General features: G+C 45.9%; 1 protein-coding gene across 1 annotated transcript in view; it reads left to right on the plus strand.

Annotated features, from left to right (window-relative positions):
* Positions 1-7,528: 7,528 nt before the first annotated feature.
* MPPED1 (metallophosphoesterase domain containing 1) overlaps positions 7,529-17,996 on the plus strand; it is a 158,801-nt gene continuing 148,333 nt past the window's right edge. Inside the window, exon 1 of the mRNA XM_055000494.1 lies at positions 7,529-7,615. The gene's annotated coding sequence lies outside the window, so the exon portion shown is untranslated. The remainder of the gene's footprint in view (positions 7,616-17,996) is intronic.

Consider the following 17,996-nt stretch of genomic DNA (forward strand, 5'->3'; position numbering starts at 1 on the left):
CATTATATTTGATTAGTTTATTTTGATTGCTGACTATTCATTCATTGTGCCTATTATTGTTATTTACTTCTCTTTACATAGGAGATTATAATATACCATATTTGACGTTATTGCTTGCTTTTGTTTGTGGTTTTCCACTCTTGCCAGTTTTGTGTTCTATTGGAGGCGCCTCTCTTGTTTTTGGATTTAGCAACTTGAGCTGGGCAGGCACAGGCCCCAAGATGCCAAAGGAGCTACTGGAGAGGCTCCAGAATCAGCAAGGGTAGGCCAGGCAGAGAGCAGACCAAATGCCCCGGCCTAGGCTGGGATGGAATGGGTGGGGTCAGGAGACTGCAGCGTATACCCCAGCCCTCCCATCAGATAGGTGGGGAGTAGGGCCAGTCAGGGAGGCTGGGTGAAGATTGAGAGAAGAACCAGGGAGGTGGGGCAAGGAGAGGCCTTTAAAGTCAGGTTCCTGTGAAAGCTGAGAAGGAATATGCAGGAAGAGGCAACAGGAGCGTACTGTCACTCCCAGGGCAGAATGAGGAACAAGGTGGAGCAACCCCCTTCCCTGCCCATCAGAGGCCGGGGGATGCCTGCCTGCAGAGCTGGCAGGATGTAACTGACAGGCGGTAAATTTTATATCCTTAGTCCATAGATCTTCCTATAAATTCATCAGAATAGTTTCTCCAAAATTTTCCATCCATTTTATCATACAGGTTTTGACTTGTTCTGTTTCTATGTGGTATTGCAATAATATTTTATCAATTTTCTCTAAGAGATGTTTCAGATCTCCAAATATTAATAGTTCAAATTCTGTTTTTTCCCTTAATCTACAGCCTTGTTTAAAAGATTGCTCTTTTAGCCTTGATACCATTTGATGATACATCAGCCATGGAATATTTTTATCTTGATCTTGAATTTCTTGCCAGGTTTTTATTTTTCCTTTCCCATCCATCATTGACTCATAGCTGAACTGATCAATTCTGCTTCTGGTGGCTGCATCATAGTAAGCATATATAATCCAGTCTGTTATCCAAACTTGTGCCGCTGCTTGGTGATATAACTTAAAGTTTGGTACAGCCAGTCCTCCTCATTTCTTGTCATCCTGTAACAATTTAAATCTTACCCTTGATTTCTTCCCTTTCCATATGAAATCATTTATTGCTTTCTGCCATTTACTTAGAGTCTTTTGGTCTATGTGGATTGGAATAATTTGAAATAGAAAATTCAGTTTTGTTAATATCTTCACAGCAGATATTCTTCCTAGCCATGAAATTTTCAATTTATCCCATCTCTGCAAATCTTTGGTAATTTTTGTTCAGACTTTTTGATAATTATCCTTATAACGATTCTCATTTTGAGCTGAGGGAATTATGTGGGTCTGTCACTGATATGATCACATCATCTGCGTACCTTTTCATTGTATGTCTCTTTCCCCTCCTTTATTCTGACGATCCTCGTGACTTGCCTAATTCTCACTGCCAATATTTCCAATGCGACGATAAACAGCAATGGTGATGCTGGAGATCCCTGACGTTATCCTTTTATTATCTCAATTTTCTTCTTAAACGAGTCGTTTACTAAGACTGCCACTTGCTGGTTGGTGTAAATACTTTGGGTCCAATTCAGAAACACTATCTCACAATTCAATCTTTGGAGTGCTTTCATAAGAAACCTCCAAGACACACCATCAAACGCTTTTTCCAGCATCTAAGAACATAAATGCAGTTTTTTCACTTTTTCTACTTGGAAATTCAATTGCATTGAGGAGATATCTGATACTGGCTTTCATATACCTCTTTGGGACAAATCCTGTTTGGTCTCCATGAATAACTTCTGAAAGGCATCTTCTTAGTCTTTCAGCTGTCAGGATCTAATATGTTCTGTGGTTCCTTGGTCAGAGTTACGCCATGTTTAATACTGTAGTCATTAGCCTTTCTCTCCCTCCAGGTCCAGGTGTTATTTTGACCGCACTTTCCATGGGAGAGAATACTCTTATCTGTTTCTACAGCCAAAGACCTTGACGGGCCGAGCCTTTCCACAGCAAAGTTCTCATCGCTATGGAAGATGGGGGGGAGGCTGGGAGTGAAGGATTAGATGTACCATGTTATGCTTTCTTTTTTCATTCTCGACAATGACTGTGTTCAGCCAAGATCCTTTCTAGGCCTTGGAATATGGATACTTGTGTCAGAGCCTAGTCTTTCAATAAACCTTTTGAAATCAAGAAATTGTGTTTCTTGCAGAAGGGGGAGACGAACTCTAGATAACAGGGATTCCATAGTCTGACATCAGCCAATATTGTTGTAAATATCTTATAGTCTACATTCAGTAGGGAGATGGGTCTGTATGATTGCAGTATTAATTGATCATTTCTCTTTATGTATCAAAGTAATGTTTGCTTCTTGCCACGTCTGTGGTAAAATCTTAGTATCTTGTGTCTCCTTCATCACTTTTTGCAGAGGAATAGCTAATATATCCTCAAAACATTTGGAATAGGTTGCCATGAATCCGTCCAGTACCAATGAAAGATGCAACGTCCCCGTATAGAAATAGTAAAGATATTTAACCACTGTTTATAATGAGTGTCAAAACACCAAAAAGGAACAACATGCAATATATATACAAGAAATCAATGCCTAGTACTGGCATCCATCGGAACTTGATGGAGAATGATACAACTCACTCCAAATGCAACTCAGCAGGTCCAAAAACAAAAAACTCCATAGTAATCCTTGCGTGGAGAAAACCAGAAATCACATGCTTTTGACCAAGCATGTGATGCGGTCGTGAATTTTGCTAGCTGGAACCGAAAAAGTATTTCCCGTGACCAAGAGGGCTGCGAAACAGGAAGGCATCCAGAATCTTGTCGGGATATTATTACTACATGGACTCATCCTGCATTTGTAGGGACCATCATTTTCGTCAACTTTCACCACCTAAAGAATTTACGGGTTCATCCCGCACGTGAGGGATATTGTAACAATCTTCTGGGATCTTTAATCTGTGTATAGTATACCAAGGTCCAGATTCAGCACAGCACCTGAAAAAATGAGGGGAAATAAATGAGGGGGGAATAAGCTTTCTTAAAGTGAGTTCTTATTGAATCAGCCAAAACAAATACCTGTTGCACAGAGAGGAGGAGGGGGGGAGAGAAAAATACACTTGGAACCTTTCCCTAATAGCTAAACTCTAGCTATTCTGGGTGATACAGGAAATACCTTTCTGCTTTTTTTTTAGACTGTTACTTTTCATGTTCCTTTGATGTACTTTCCAAAGACCCAAAAATATATGAAAATAAGCCTGCCAAGAATTTATCCTTGGACCTCTCTGCAAGATTTTTCTTTTTAATGCTTAGTTCATGAGAAGTTTTTCATTTGATGTCCTGATGCTTTGTTAAAATAAAGGATTAATTTTAAAAACCATGTATCATTCTGTGATCTCCTGTAGCCACTTGTCAAGGCCTGGCTGGAGGTGGCCCCCCGCTTGGCTCTCTGCCATCCTGTAGGAGCCACCCACAGTCTCTCCCAGGCCTCAGACATGGAAGGCGTGGGTGGGGTTACATCACCCAAACCCACAAGCACTCCTTCCCAGAGGACTCTGCCTCCCTTCTCCTCACTGGCCTGGGCTTTCAGAGCCCCTTCTTTATCCTTCTCCCTGCTTAGCCCCATCCTCTCTGCCTGCCCTCGTCATGCCTGCCTGCACCTGGACCAGAGCACTGCCTGACTCCGGTACTCCCTGCTGCGGGGGCTAGTGCTGGGGGTTAGGGAGCTGACTGCACTTCCTTGGGCAGATCGGCTTGCAGAGGAGTCGGTGGCCGAAGGAGGCGGTCTCTATCGGTCCTGCCCCCACACTGCTTTTCCTTGGAGTTGTTGGCAGGGATGGCTGCCAGTGGTAAGCACCATGACCAGGTCTGAGGATGTGTTGGGTGGCAGAGAGTCCAGGGTGTCTGCTCTCAGATGGAAGTGATGCTTGTTGGAAAAGCAGAGATCTTGAAGGACATTGTGCTTCTAATCTTTGATGGGGTTCAGTTGACCCTGATTCAGTTAAGAGCCTAGGGGTTACACTGGACCCAGAACTGCTGCTAGAGAAGCAAGTAAATGCAGCTGCAAAAAGGTCTCCCAACTCAGACTAGCCTGGAAGATGGCTCCTCTTGACAGGGCCAGTCTAGCCACCTGGATTCATGCCACAGTAACAAGAAGACTAGACTACTGCAATGCACTCTACTTAGGTTTCCCCTCAAAGTCAACTTGGAGACGTCAACTGGTGCAGAATGCTGCAGCTCGCCTTACTCTCAGGCGCTAGACAGAGCATGCGTCTCACTCCCATTCTGTAGTCACTCCATTGGCCGCCCATCAGTTATCAGGCTCAGTTCAAGGCCACGCCTGTCACACTTCATGGCTTTGGCCCCTCGTATCTGCAAAACTGCCTCTCCCCCTACGTTCAACCACAACACTTCACTTATCTGAATAGGGCCTTCTGCAGATGCCACCTGGTATTTGGGCAAAAACAGCTGTGGTAGCCCCCTCCTTATGGAACGGCCAGCTGAGGAGGGTCAGGAAAGCTCCCCCTCTCCTGGCTTTCTGCAAACTACGTAAGAAGACTGAATTATTCAGGAGGGTTTCCTACTAAGATTACAGGGCAGCAGCATGAGAAATAGCTCAGAGAGGTGCCTCGGGCAGGGACAAAGACTATGCTATTAGGTACTGTCTGCTGATTGTAGATATGCTCCTACTGTGGAGTTTCCACATTGTTAAAGATGTCGTGTTAATTAGTTGTACGTTTTGTTTTCAGAAAGATTTCGTCTTTGTGCTTGGCTTTTAACTTGTTTTCAAATTTTCTGCTACCCCACCATACTGTATCTGTTCACTAAATGTCCTAACTGTTGAATCTAATTGTATTTTGCTCAGTGAATGTCCTAGCTGTAGACTATACTGTATTTCACTTGCATTGTGCAGCCTATAAATGAAAATTATACCCTGCTGAGGTCCCTCTCCTCCCCAAACCCCGCCTTCCCCAGGCTCCACCTTCCCAATATCCAGGAATTTCCAAACCTGGGATTGGCAATCCTACCTAAGCCCTGTTTACAAAGGACTTAGGAAGGCAACTAAGCTCTCCGACGGTGCATCGCAGAGATAAGCAAGCATTTGTAAAAGAGAAAGTCTGGAGGCAAGCTGCCCTTCACCAGGCTCATACCAGTGCTATGCTGATGTCACTTCTTTGATGGTGTACAACAAAGGGGCGTTGAGTATAACCAGTCAAGAGAAAGAACAAACATTGTTGCATATGTCTAATGCTGCTCTGCTTGGAAGCCTTAAACGCATTCTACCCGAGGACACAGATGCCAAAGGGTCACTCAGGGCCAGACTGCACATTATAGTGGCCGTAGGTCCTACCCACACCTGCCAATGCCATTCTACAGAAGAATGTGACTATTTAAAAAATCCCACAAGAGCCCACAGCGGGGGGGGAGGGGGAGGGGGTTTGAACATATTCCCCATGCCTTTTTTCTCTCTTTTTATTTAAAAGAGAAAATTGTTACATTTACAGTGAGTCAAGCAGACCACAAATAAGAAAAGATAAGAGAGGAAAAGCCTATTTTAAGGGCTTTATCTCCCTATTCATTAACTCTGTGTACCATATACTACTATTTTTTATAATACAATGCAACACTATTACAATCAACAAAAACAGCAACACTTGGACACTTTGTTCCATTTGACACAGAACTTCTTCCCAGGACTTTTTTTGAGCCGGAACTCCCAAGAACAGCGTTCCAGCACCTCTAAAAATACCCACATCGCACGGGTATTTTAAAAATGCCCCGATCATTTTGGGCCTGTTTGGGCCCCGATCAGGCCAGAAACGGCCAGCAGAAACCCATTGCAGGCTGTTTCGGGACCAACCCAGGCCATTTCGGGCCTGTTTCAGCCATTTTGGGCCCATTTCTATGTATATATCCATGTATATAAAATCAACACAAGATTTATTATAAGCCCAGACAAGCTTGATCTTGTCAGATCTTGGAAGCCAAGCAGGGTTGGCCTTGGTTAGTAATTGGATGGGTGATGTCCCAGGAAGACCAGGGTCACTATGCAGCGGCAGGCAATGGCAAACCACCTCTGCTAGTTTCTTGTCTTGAAAGCCCCAGCAGGGGTTGCCATAAGGCAGCTATGGCTTGACAGAACTTTCCACCACCACCACCACCAGCAATGATTACTGATGCCACCATACAGTCTTGCCAATTTAGCCAGAGAGCAGTACCACCGGTGAAGCATTTTAACAGCATTCTCTCACAGACTGTGTCCCAGCCTCAACAGTGGGACTATGGGGCTATTTCTCCTTGCTACCCACTGGGCACTCAACAACCTTGTCTCTCCTAACTGCTGCTAGCACTGCAGTTAAGCATAGGCCGGAGAGAGAGGGGGCAGGGAGGCTGGCATCACCCTACCATGCTCTCTGCGCGATGGCATGCTGGTGTCAGGGCCAAAAGGAGGCCCAGTGGTAGTCTATGGCGACCACTGGCCACTCCGCTCTGTGCTCCTGCTGGCCAGCTCCTGCGGTGCCTCTTGCCTCACAGGATCAGGTCCCCCCAGAGCAGCCCCAGCAGAGAGTGCAGGCACCTTTCCAAGGGCGCTTCCTGCAAGCGATGGCTAGCTGCTCTGAAAGGACTGGCAACTCTTTTGCTAGGAGTTGGTTTTAATTTGCCTCTTGTTGATACCTTCTTCCCCCCTTGCCTTTCCCCTCTTTGCTGCTAGATGTCCTCTTCATGCATCAGCTGAAGTGAGCTCCCAAAAGCTTGGGCGGGACTTCACGGCCACCGGAGTTCTGGTTCGTTTTACTGCTGCAGACTGACACACCCATTTATTTCATTTGTACCCCATTTGCCTCCCTACTGAAAACCCGGAGGAGCTGACATTGTTCTCCTTCACCTTTCATCCTCACAACAACCCTGCGAGGTAGGTTAGACTGGCAGTATGTGACCGGCCCTGTGTCACCCGGCAAGCTTCCATGGCAGAGGGGGGATTCAAACACGGGTCTCCCATCGCCTAAGATGACACCCAAACTTCTATACCACACTGCCACTCACGCTGACACCAGCAGCAGTGGGGACCAGGGTTGTCATCGCGGGGTGGGGAATTCCTGGAAACGTGGGCAGGTGGAGATCAAAGCTGCTCTTTTCTTCAGGGAAAGTGATCTGTGCGGTCCGGAGATCAGCTGGGGGTCTTGACACCCCCCCCCCCGCATAGGCGGGCAGCCCCTGCCGGGAAGAGGTGGGGGGAGCGCACCAATCGCAGAGGTGGCCCGTTCGTTCCTGTGGGCGACTGTGGGGCCCGAGGACGGGGTCTTCTCCGCGGGGCTTCCCTGCCCCGGCCGGCTGCCCTTCCGCGGCCTCCGCAGCCAAGGGCACCGGCGGGGCTGAGGGCTCGGGAGCAAGGCGCCAAGAAGGCGCGAGCGGGCTCTGCCTCCTCTCCGCCCGCCTTTCGCGGCGAGCTCTCGGGGGGAGGAGGAGGAGGAGGCCTTCCTTTATTTGGCGCTGCCTCTCCCTGCCGAGGGAACGAGCGGGGGATGAGGAGCGGCGGCGGCGAAAGGAGCAGCCCGGGCCGGCCGGGGGAGGCAGGCAGGCAGGCGAGAGGTAAGCGGGCCGCCCGAGGGCTCCGGAGTCCGCGCCCGCCGCGGCCTCGAATGCGCCCCCGCCCAGCTCCAGGGCGGACCCCCCCCCCAGCGTGTGCGCGAGCGGGCGAGGCGGGGGGGCTGCAGCAGAGCCGCGGCGCCGCTGCCTGCCCGCCCCCTCCCCTCCCCTCCCCTCCCCTCGGGCTCCTCCAAGGCGCCTTTCGCCCTCTTGGCCCCCTGCGTCGCTCCCGGGCTTGCTTTTCTGTCGTCGGGGCTGCCGGGAATGGAAGGGGGCCGGCCTCCCGCCCCTCTTCCCCGGGGGCTTCTTGGGGGGGTGCCCCCCGCCCCCGCCCGCGGCTTCCTGCCTCTTTCTGGACGTTTCTGGCCGCCCAGTCGCGAGCCTGCCGAGATCCGCGCGGGAGCTGCGGGGCGGCGCCCCTTGGCACGTGGCCTGGCCGAGCGCGTCCTGCCCGCCCGCCCGCCGGCCCGCGGCGCCTCTGGAAGTTACTTTCTTCGCAGAGTTCCCGCGGAGGCTCCTCGGGGCAGCAGAGGCGTCGCGTGCCCGCGGCCGGAGTCCGAGCCCGCCGCACCGGCCGCCAGGCGGGCCGCTCGGGCCGGGGCTTCCCCGTCTCCCTGGCGCGGCTTTTCTCTTTCGCTGGCAGAGCCTGGCTCGGTGCCAGGACATCGCGCCCCCTCGTGGGGCACCGAAGCCTTGTCCTGGGGTGACCTTTGCGTTGGTCAACCCGAAGGCGACGTCTTTGTTGCAAGGAGATTTCCCTGCTCCTCGGAAGGGCGGTCCTTTTGAAAGCCCGTAACGCTACCGTTTAGTTTCAGCATATGCCCCTTTTTAGACATATAATCAAATCGGTTTTGTTTAAATAATTGATTGGGAAGTCGTATCAACCGGAATAAACCGAATTTACCCATGATCCGAATGGAGATGAAAACAGCTTTAACTATGCTAGACTTTAAATGAATCATGACTTGCTCTGCAGTCCTTCTGGAGTCCCCTCCACACATACATTGAAACCAATAGACCAGGTTGCAATTAACTGACATCTCCTCATTGTTCATGAAACTTAACTCATGCTTGATTTTAGATGGATGGATCATTAGGCACGAGAAGGTTACTGTTCATTTGTAGCCTTACTGAATTTGTACTGGGTATTTTGTAGCCCTGCATATTACTGCATTGGCAGATCAGATCAGAAAGAAGCAAAACTGGTGCATGAGATCAAACCCTGCCTTCTCAGTCTGGGATCAGTAGCAGTTTTTATTGTCTTCCGTTCTCCAGACAAATACAGTTTCTGTGCAGGACAATTTCATGAGGGATTAAGTGCAGCAGAGGACGGAAAGCAGAGCAGAATGTTGTTCTTGCAGTTCTGGGCAGGGTCACTTTATTCTTTTTAGGAGCATTTTCTCCTCAAGAGCACAAAGAATTGTTCGAAAGGCTTTTTAAAAAATGCTGTGTTGAATAATATGAAAGCCAAAAGTAGTCTTATGAACTAGAAGGAAATAGACAAATATTTGGAGACAAACATGGACAAAAGCATAATAACCTGCAACAAAACAGAAGGATGTAGTGAGAAACCAGGAACAAAGAAATTTGTTGTGGCTTTTATTTTGGCTAGATAATATATACTGTAACTTAAAATGCATTTGTTTCAATAAATGTCTCTTTTTCCTGAAATCATATTTGGTATAGTAAGTACTATATGTGCTGCTAAATATGGTAAGTAGCTGGCTTATGCTAAGCTGTAACTTAGGTTAGCTGTCCTCTTGAGGTTTATTTATTATGTTATGTTACACACAATTTTGATGGAAATACAACCTTAAAATTGTTATCTGCAGAGAATAGATATTGTATGTCTATATGTAAATGTATTGCATGCTTATATGCATGCATTCTCTCCCTCTCCCAAGATTTAAGAAATATATTTCTGTTGGAGAAATTGTCTGTGAGATGTTATACATCTTTTTTGCAATATTAACTCAAAAAGGTGATACGGATTCTGCTAGCAGCCTTTAATAACCAGAAATTCTATTTTCAGATAAAAACAACAGAATCAACTTTTTTCTCTGCTTAACTCTGCATGTTCACAAGGGTTTTTTAACGTTTTAAAAACATTTTTTAACATTTTAAGGGTTTTTAAACCATTTTTAAACTCCTCAAGCCCTGTCACTTGTGAGAAGTAGACTTTTTAATATATCCATGGTTTTGTTGAGCGAACTGTTGGGGTTCACTAATAAATTTTTAGTCATAAAGTTATAGGTAATTGTTCATTCTAGCAGTAGAAAAGAGCAAGAGTCCAGTAGCACCTATAAGACTAACAAAATTTGTGGTAGGGTATGAGCTTTTGTGAGTCACTGCTCACTTCTTCACTTCTGAAAGCTCATATGGTACCACAAATTTTGTTAGTCTTAGAGGTGCTACTGGACTCTTGCTCTTTTCTACTGTTACAGACAGACTAACATGGCTAACCATCTTGATCATTCAAGGTACTTGTTTGCTCCAATTATTATCCAGATTGCACATTATTCCTGCCCTTGTTTAGTGTCATAGCACCCCCACTTTAACTGTAGTCAGTAGAAGTGATGATATTAACAGGTATATAGCAAAGCTATCATATGAAGAGGAGACTTGGTGATAATAAAATACATTAATACCAGCGCTAACCTTGTTTACACTGTGAACTGCTTGGGCGGGGGCCTGTTGATTTTACTTTTTGCAAAAGACTGCTATATTTATTGTTGCTGTAAATAGGAGTGTGAAATATTGAAGTGGGCGGTGGAGGGAGCCCAAGCTGCCACTGGGTGGGTAGGAACTGTTGCCTCCTACCTTTGAGTAAGTAAGACAGTTTATAAATACTATGTTGAATGATGAAAACAAAGCATATTTTATACCTACACATGTCACTTGTTACAGTGGATGCATAAGTTAACTTCCCAGTGGTCCTTTAGGCCATATTTTGCTCTCTGCTTGTGTCAAACTCTTGCAAATTATCTGTTTGTGAATGTCTTACTAGGCAAAGCGCTGCAGAATAAAGACCCTGCAAAACGTTTCCGAGTGGAAGGAGCTACGAGTGTAGCCATATTGTGCTTGTTAATTAAGCCAACTGCATGGAATGTCTCCACATATGCACCAAGCGCCGCATGTACTGGCCAGCCCTGGCGTACAAATCACTTGTTCGGTTGTCTTGGCTCTGGCAGTCTCCATGTGGGGATTCATAATAGATAAAGCAATCCTGATTTAGTCAGAATATATGAATACGATGATAAATATGTAGGCTTGAGGACAGTATTGTAAACTACCTATGAGATAAGTAGCCCAGGGTTGTTCAAGCACTCGGCAGAGGATAGGTGAAAGATGCAGGTGAGAAGGCGTTTCTGTGTACCCGCCTCTCTGGTACATTGGGAAGACGGGGGAGAGGAGGTGTTGTGCTGGCACGCCTGAGAGCCATACTGACAGAGAATGGGTTAATGGTTTTAAATTACAGGAAAGTTGGTTTAGAATACATATTAAAAATAATTTCCTAACTGAAAGAATGGTTCAGTAACTGCATACATTATGTAGAGATGATTTTCTCTGGGTAGGTAAGGAGCAGTGATGCTTTAGGTCAGGATACCGTGTTTTTAGGGGTCTTGGATTAAAAGAATAACTGACTCCTTTGATTTAATTTTCTTTGTTTCTGAACTGGGCAGTGAATTGTAGAGGCATGGAAGAATAAAGAGATGACAAGGCTGCATACATCACAAACTTTAAAGACAGATAAGATTTGTCTCTACAGGTACTAGGGTGTGGTCAGACGTTGGTGTACAGAGCTCTGTGGTTTATTTATGTGCAGGGATGTGAGGTTGGAACCAGTGAGAAGATGCATTGCAGCAACGTGGGAGATCTGCAAATGGGGTACGGGGAAGCAGGCTAAAAGTTTTGTGTATTATTGCGAATATATTTTGAAGTCAGCGACTAGGTTACATGTGCAGTGTTGGGATACTTATTTTGATTGGAAACAGAATTTTTGTATTTTATGAGCAGTTGACTCCTGCAAATTCAATCTGAAGCATTTTTTGCTGAGTATTTTAAATGTTGATACTTAATTTCTCATTGAAGTCACTAAGCCAGGTGGAAGAGTCCACATTCAATCATAACACAGATCAAGTGTTTGTCCACATTAAATCATAACAGAATTCAATGTAATAGATGCTGTACAGGAAATATAAATGATATAATTCCTATCCAACAGGCTTAAAAATAATTTTGGCAGAAAAAATAAGAGAGTTAAATGTGAGTCTTGATGCAAAGGCTGGTCATCATGAGCCTCATAGCAGCAGCAAACGAGGAATTCCCCCTCTAACAGAAGGTCATTGCTTTCAGCTTTTACAGCATTAATTATGGGAGGCAGGTGGATCTACCACTTACATTTAAGTGATTAAACATTGTCACAGGATGGGTTGTAAGCAGATACCTGTTTCTGGTCTTCCCTCCCTGTATCAAGCTGCTATTTTACATATTCAGTGTTTTCATTTGAAAAATTAAGGGGCTGATTCAGCACTCCCCCCACACGTGTTGCTCAGCATTTCCTGAGCTCTCCAGAATTTGCCTGATATTGCTTGCCTTGACATCTGTGGCTGTATGCAAGAATATACCTGGATAGACTGCTATTACAAACAATTCCTTTTAAAACTCAAGGGCTTCCATGAGGCTGAACATTCTCTCATTTGGCACTGATCAGGTCAATTACCTTTTCACTTTACCAGTGCTAGATAATTGTATAGATTTGTTTCCCCCCCAATAATGTTAATTGCATTATTGAAATATTATGTGTGAGAATATATATGATACGATACATTTTTTGAGAGGATTATTTATTTACAGACTGTTCTTTCAGCCCAAACTTAAAATTAAAGTGCAGATACATAAATTATTTAGCTACTTTTTTGCAATTTTTCATATGGATTAAAATGGAATTCACAAAAATTGTTTTTAAAACCTGAATGTAGCAAGAGTATAGGCCAAGTCAGGTACTATGGATAATTAAAAAACAAAATAAACTTATTTCAGTGCTGAGACAATTATTATACCTCTTTCTCAGTGTTACTTATATAAGAAGATATTGCCGTATTCTTACTTGTATATATTGAATGGCCAATGCATTTATGAAATGCAGCATATTCCGAGAGTGTTTTCATTTCAGAATTAAAGTATATTTCATTTTATTTAGGAATTGGCTGATTAGAACTTTAAGCAATTAAAAACATGAAATCATGATAAAGTGATGAAATGGAAATCACAGTTCTTAAGTAAAGTTATAATTCAAAATGGGACTTGATAAAGGATTATAAAGTGACTAATATATTTAAATGATTGCTGCTGTTTAATAAAGGAGTATTTTTGTTGTTGCTTGCTTGATCATAAATATTTGTCTCCTTTCTAATCTGGATGTCCTTTGGCAGCTTTTATTGTGATCATCCACGGAGTCCACGTTGTTGGGAACAGCCATGAATTCTTTTGATATTGCCACTAGAGGAAAAAAACGTTAGCCGTCTGGTATTTGTATCTGAAAACGATCCGTTCTTGTTTTATTGTTAGTATGCTGCTGTGTTTGTTTAAATTTCAAGTAAATTAGCTAGGAGGCATGGTTTTAAAAGCAGAAAAGTTAGTTTTATGTTCAAAATTCACTTTTACGAGTAACTTCCGTACGTGTATAAAGTAATTATTGTAACATAATTTTGTACATGAGTGACTAGTGAAAAGAAACTAATTGAAAGACTATTTAATACCCCCCCCCCATTAAACAGGTAACTGCATGCTGATGAGACTGTTTCTCAAAATCAGGTTCAATATTAGTTCTCTCAAGCAAACAGTTTTTGGCTCCACTACAGGATAACTGTTTATACTATATTACAAATTGGTTTAAAGCAGGGCTTTTTTTCAGCAGGAACGCAGTGGAACGGAGTTCCGGAACCTCTTGAAAACGGTCACATGGCTGGTGGCCCCGCCCCCTGATCTGCAGACAGAGGGGAGTTGAGATTGCCCTCCACACCGCTGGAGTGGTGCGGAGGGCAATCTGAACTCCCCTCGGTCTGGAGATCAGGGGGCGGGGCCACCAGCCATGTGACCGTTTTCTCCGAGGGCAACCCTCTGAGTTCCACCACCTCTTTTCCCAGAAAAAAAGCCCTGGTTTAAAGTAACTTGGAGAAAAAAATAAGAGATAGTCATTAAGTAAAGAGATTACCAAGGATCACTTTGATCGAGAACCCGGCAAACCCAAAGTTCTCTGTAAATGAACAGGTCCTTTATTTTCCTGTTACAGTTTTTGATGGAATTAGCCTCTGATTTATAATTTCTCAATGATTTATCCTACCTGCCTAAAGTGACTTTATTTGCTGACTTAATTAGATTTGGAGCTCTCATCTTATTTAAGTATAAAAAGAAGACAGAGTCCCACTTTAAAGGTCCAGTGCGTATGTTAGAAAAGGGTTTTGGTGTGGGTGGGTAATAAAATGTATATGGAAATTAAGAATGTTGAAGTTAAAATGGATGTTTCTGGAGAGCTGACAATGGGAAGCTTAACAAAATTAGGGAAAACAAATTACTATTAAGGTGAAAAAACAGAAATACTTAAATGTATGATGAGGGGTCAGAAATAGGAACTGAGACAAAGACTGCGAGGTTATGGCTAGTGTGATGAAATTATTCCCAGAGGTAGCAAAGCAAGTAAAAAAGCAGGGCCTTTGAAAATTGGGAGAGACTTCTGTGTCCCTGTACTTGCCTGGACAGAGGACATTTATACACTTTGCTTCAGAGTACTGCTGCACTGCCATAACCCCCCAAATTTGTACAGAGTTATAGTTCCAATGGTAGCTTGAGAAGACTAATGATGGAAGGGCAGAAGAGAATGAAGAAGTAAGAACAGGTTTATACCCCACTTTTATTCATTTATACCCCCCACTTTTCTCTCCAGCAGGCACCCAAAGCAGCTTTCCTCCAGTTATCCTAGCAACAACCATTTCAGGTAGATTAGGTTGAGAATATGTGACTGGCACAAGGTCAGCCATTGTGCATCCTTGGCAGTGTGGGGATTTGGACCTGGACCTCCGAGATCCTTGTCCAACACTCTTAACTGCTACATCCAGGGCTTTTTTTCAGCGGGAATGCAGTGGAACGGAGTTCCTGAACCTTTTAAAAATGGTCACATGGCTGGTGGCCCCTCCCCCTGATCTCCAGACAGAGGGGAGTTTAGATTGCCCTCCGCACCACTGAGCGGTGCGGAGGGCAATCTCAACTCCCCTCTGTCTGGAGATCAGAGGGCGGGGCCACCAGCCATGTGACCATTTTCTCCGAGGGCAACCCACTGAGTTCCACCACCTCTTTTCCCAGAAAAAAAGCCCATACTGGCTCTCAACAGGTTCAAAGCAGCAGTGAGGCGTATATATTTTTCTCTACAAAGGGAGTCCTAGTAGAGGAGCCTCCCCCCTTGTGGCACAGCAGAGGGCAGGACTGATGGCATGAGTAGTTATTTCAGTTTCTGGCAACAACTACTTTGAATGGCTAGTTCCTTCCCGTGGGGTTAGGAGGCGCTGATTAATTTCCAGCTCCACGTAAAACACTGTGGAGAGGCTCTCTGCTACTCCGACGTGTTCTTTGCCAGGGGTCCTGAAGAGTCCTGTCCTTTCAGTGCTCTCATGTTAGGTATCATCTGGTTTCCTGTGGCCTTCTGCTTGCTGTGCTCTCCATCTACACCTGCACCTGCCTGCCCATATTTCTTCAAATTGGTACTGACATTTCTGTCTCAGCCAAGGTGATGTTAGACTTTTCTTGATGGAAGTCTTGGGCTGAAGCTCCTCAGAGGATGACTTTAATTGTATTACATCCAGGCACTGATGTAGGAAAGCCCAGTACCTTCAGGAGGCTGATCAGCAAGGAATGCGAGAGCTCCAGAGTGAAGAAACAGACTGTAAGTCCCCCATCTCAAATGCCAAAGCGGAGCAGAGGCCTGCTGCAGTGCATTGTGTGTGTCCGGGCAATAAATTATCAAGTATCCCCAACCAGGCCAGGATCTGGCTTACTCTGGGCCAAGCTAGAAGTGACGAGTTACACTTGAATGGCAAGTGAACAGACTCACGTGTATTCCTCCCTGTTCACTTGCACTCCACTTGCGCTCCACTCGATCATGTAATGGAGTGCAAGTGGAGTACAAGTGGAGCACACATGAACAGGGAGATATTCATGTGAGTCTGTTCACTTGCCACTCAAGAGTAACTCGTCACTTTTAGCTTGGCCCTCTGGCAAGAAGTGGGTGAAATCAACCCAGGAGGGTGGCGTAAATCTCCTTATGACTGCACACCTGCTCTCATGGCAAAGGAACCTCTAGAGATATGCTATAGAGCATTAAAGGGGTCCCACCCCATCCTTCTTTCTATTAGAAATAGTTAGATTTTGTTTGGTAGCAGAGATACCCAGTCAGAAGTGCAGTAATTAATCTTCAGGCAATTAAATCATAGAAAAGATAAACCATACAGTTTATTGGGATAGATTCCATTCACAGTAAAAAGAGAGACCTCTAGTCTAAAGAATTCTTACCATGGCCACCTTGTGTCACATCGAGGCTGATGTGGGTGTGTGAATGAGGCCTTAACGGCAGCTCTAAAAACACAGCCTTCCTCTTTCAAAGGCCGTAAGACAAGAAAAGAATCTCCCAAGAGAAAACAGAAACAGAAGAAGAGTTCAGAGGTATTCCCACCTTACATAAGAAGCAGCTTTCTTAACAAAAGAGAAACACACACAGAGAGACATGCAGAGAGACATGCAGCGCTGCCCATCCCCCCCATGTCTAAGGTGTGCAGTGTTCTGTCACTCCCTCTCAATGGTATACCATCAATGTTCACAGTGGAGATAGACCAAGACTGGTAAAAAAGCCCGTTGTGGGAAAAAAATACAACTCTAGAAAGGGGAGGGCGGGCAGGTGTGCATTCCCTCCTATTCCATCACTGATCCCAGCCAGATGAAAGCAGGGAGGGGGCCAGGCCTGGCCACCTCCTCTGCACCTGATCTCGGCCGAGTGAAGGGGGGGTTGGCATTGCCACCTGCTCTGTGTCTGATCCTGGTCAGGTGAAAAAGGGGCAGGCATTGTCACCTGCTTCACTCCTGATCCTGGCTGGGTAAAAAAGAGGGGGCATTGCCTCCTGCTTTGCACCTGATTCCAGATGGGTGAAGTGGGAGGGGGCATTGCCGCCTTCTCTGTGCCTGATTCTGGCTGGGTGAAGGTGGGGGGGAGGAAGGTGGCATTGCCACCTGCTCTGTGTCTGATCCCAGCCAGGTGAAGGGGGGCAGGCATTGCCTCCTGCTCTGTGCCTGATCCAGGCCAGATGAAGGGGTGGGCATTGGTTCATGCTCCACTCCTGATCCCGGCCAGGTGAAGGGGGCGGGCTTGCCGCCTGCTCCTCGTCTGATCTCAACCAGGTTAAGGAGGGCAGGCATTGCCACCTGCTCCACTGATGATCTCGGCCAGGCGAAGGGGGGAGCAGGCGTTGCCATGTAATTTGCTCCTGATCTGAGCTGGGTGAAGGAAAATGGGCATTGCCACCTGTTCCACTTGTGATCCCAGCTGGGTGCCCCCTGCTCCCCTCCTGGGTAAAGGGTGGGCCAGCATTGCCATCTGCTCCACACTTGGTCTCAGCTGAGTGAAGGCAGCAGGCAGGCATTGCCACCTGCTCCACATCTGATCTCAACCAGGTTAAGGGGGACAGGCATTACCACCTGCTCCACTCCTGATCCCAGCTGGATGAAGGGTGGGCCAGCATTGCCACCTGCTCTGCACCTGATCTCAGCTGGATGAAGGCAGCAGGCGGGCATTGCCACCTGCTCCACTCCTGATCCTAGCTTGGTCAAGTGGGGCCAGGCATTGTCACCTGCTCTGCTCCTGATCCCAGCTGGGTGAAGGTGGTGGGCAGGCATTGCTGCCTGCTCCACGCCTTTTCCAGGCCTGGGCTTCCTGCTGTGGTGTGCTCTCTGGAGGTCTGGCTGCCTTATCTGGGCTTCCCTCCTCAGCAGCGCCCTCTGGAGGTGCACCAGGATAGGAAGTGAGTTATCTTGAATACGCTTAGCCTTTTGTATAGTAGGATGGGTAGTTGTGTTTATTCTGTCTGTAGCAAGAGTCAGGTTAGCTAACCTGAAACAACTACTAACCTCTGCTAACTTGAGGTGTAAACTACTAACCTCTGCTAACCTGAAACAACTACTCACCCACAATGATAAACTACTTAACACTAACATGGACTCTGGTACTAAGGCCCACAACAAACCAAGATACCAGTTTTGCTCTCATATCAATCCAAGTAACATCATCAGTGGACCCAACAACATCAGCCATACCATCTCAGGTTCAGACTCCTGCTCATCC

The sequence above is a fragment of the Eublepharis macularius genome, chromosome 16 (assembly GCF_028583425.1).
Source record: "Eublepharis macularius isolate TG4126 chromosome 16, MPM_Emac_v1.0, whole genome shotgun sequence".
In the NCBI taxonomy this organism is placed as follows: domain Eukaryota; kingdom Metazoa; phylum Chordata; class Lepidosauria; order Squamata; family Eublepharidae; genus Eublepharis; species Eublepharis macularius.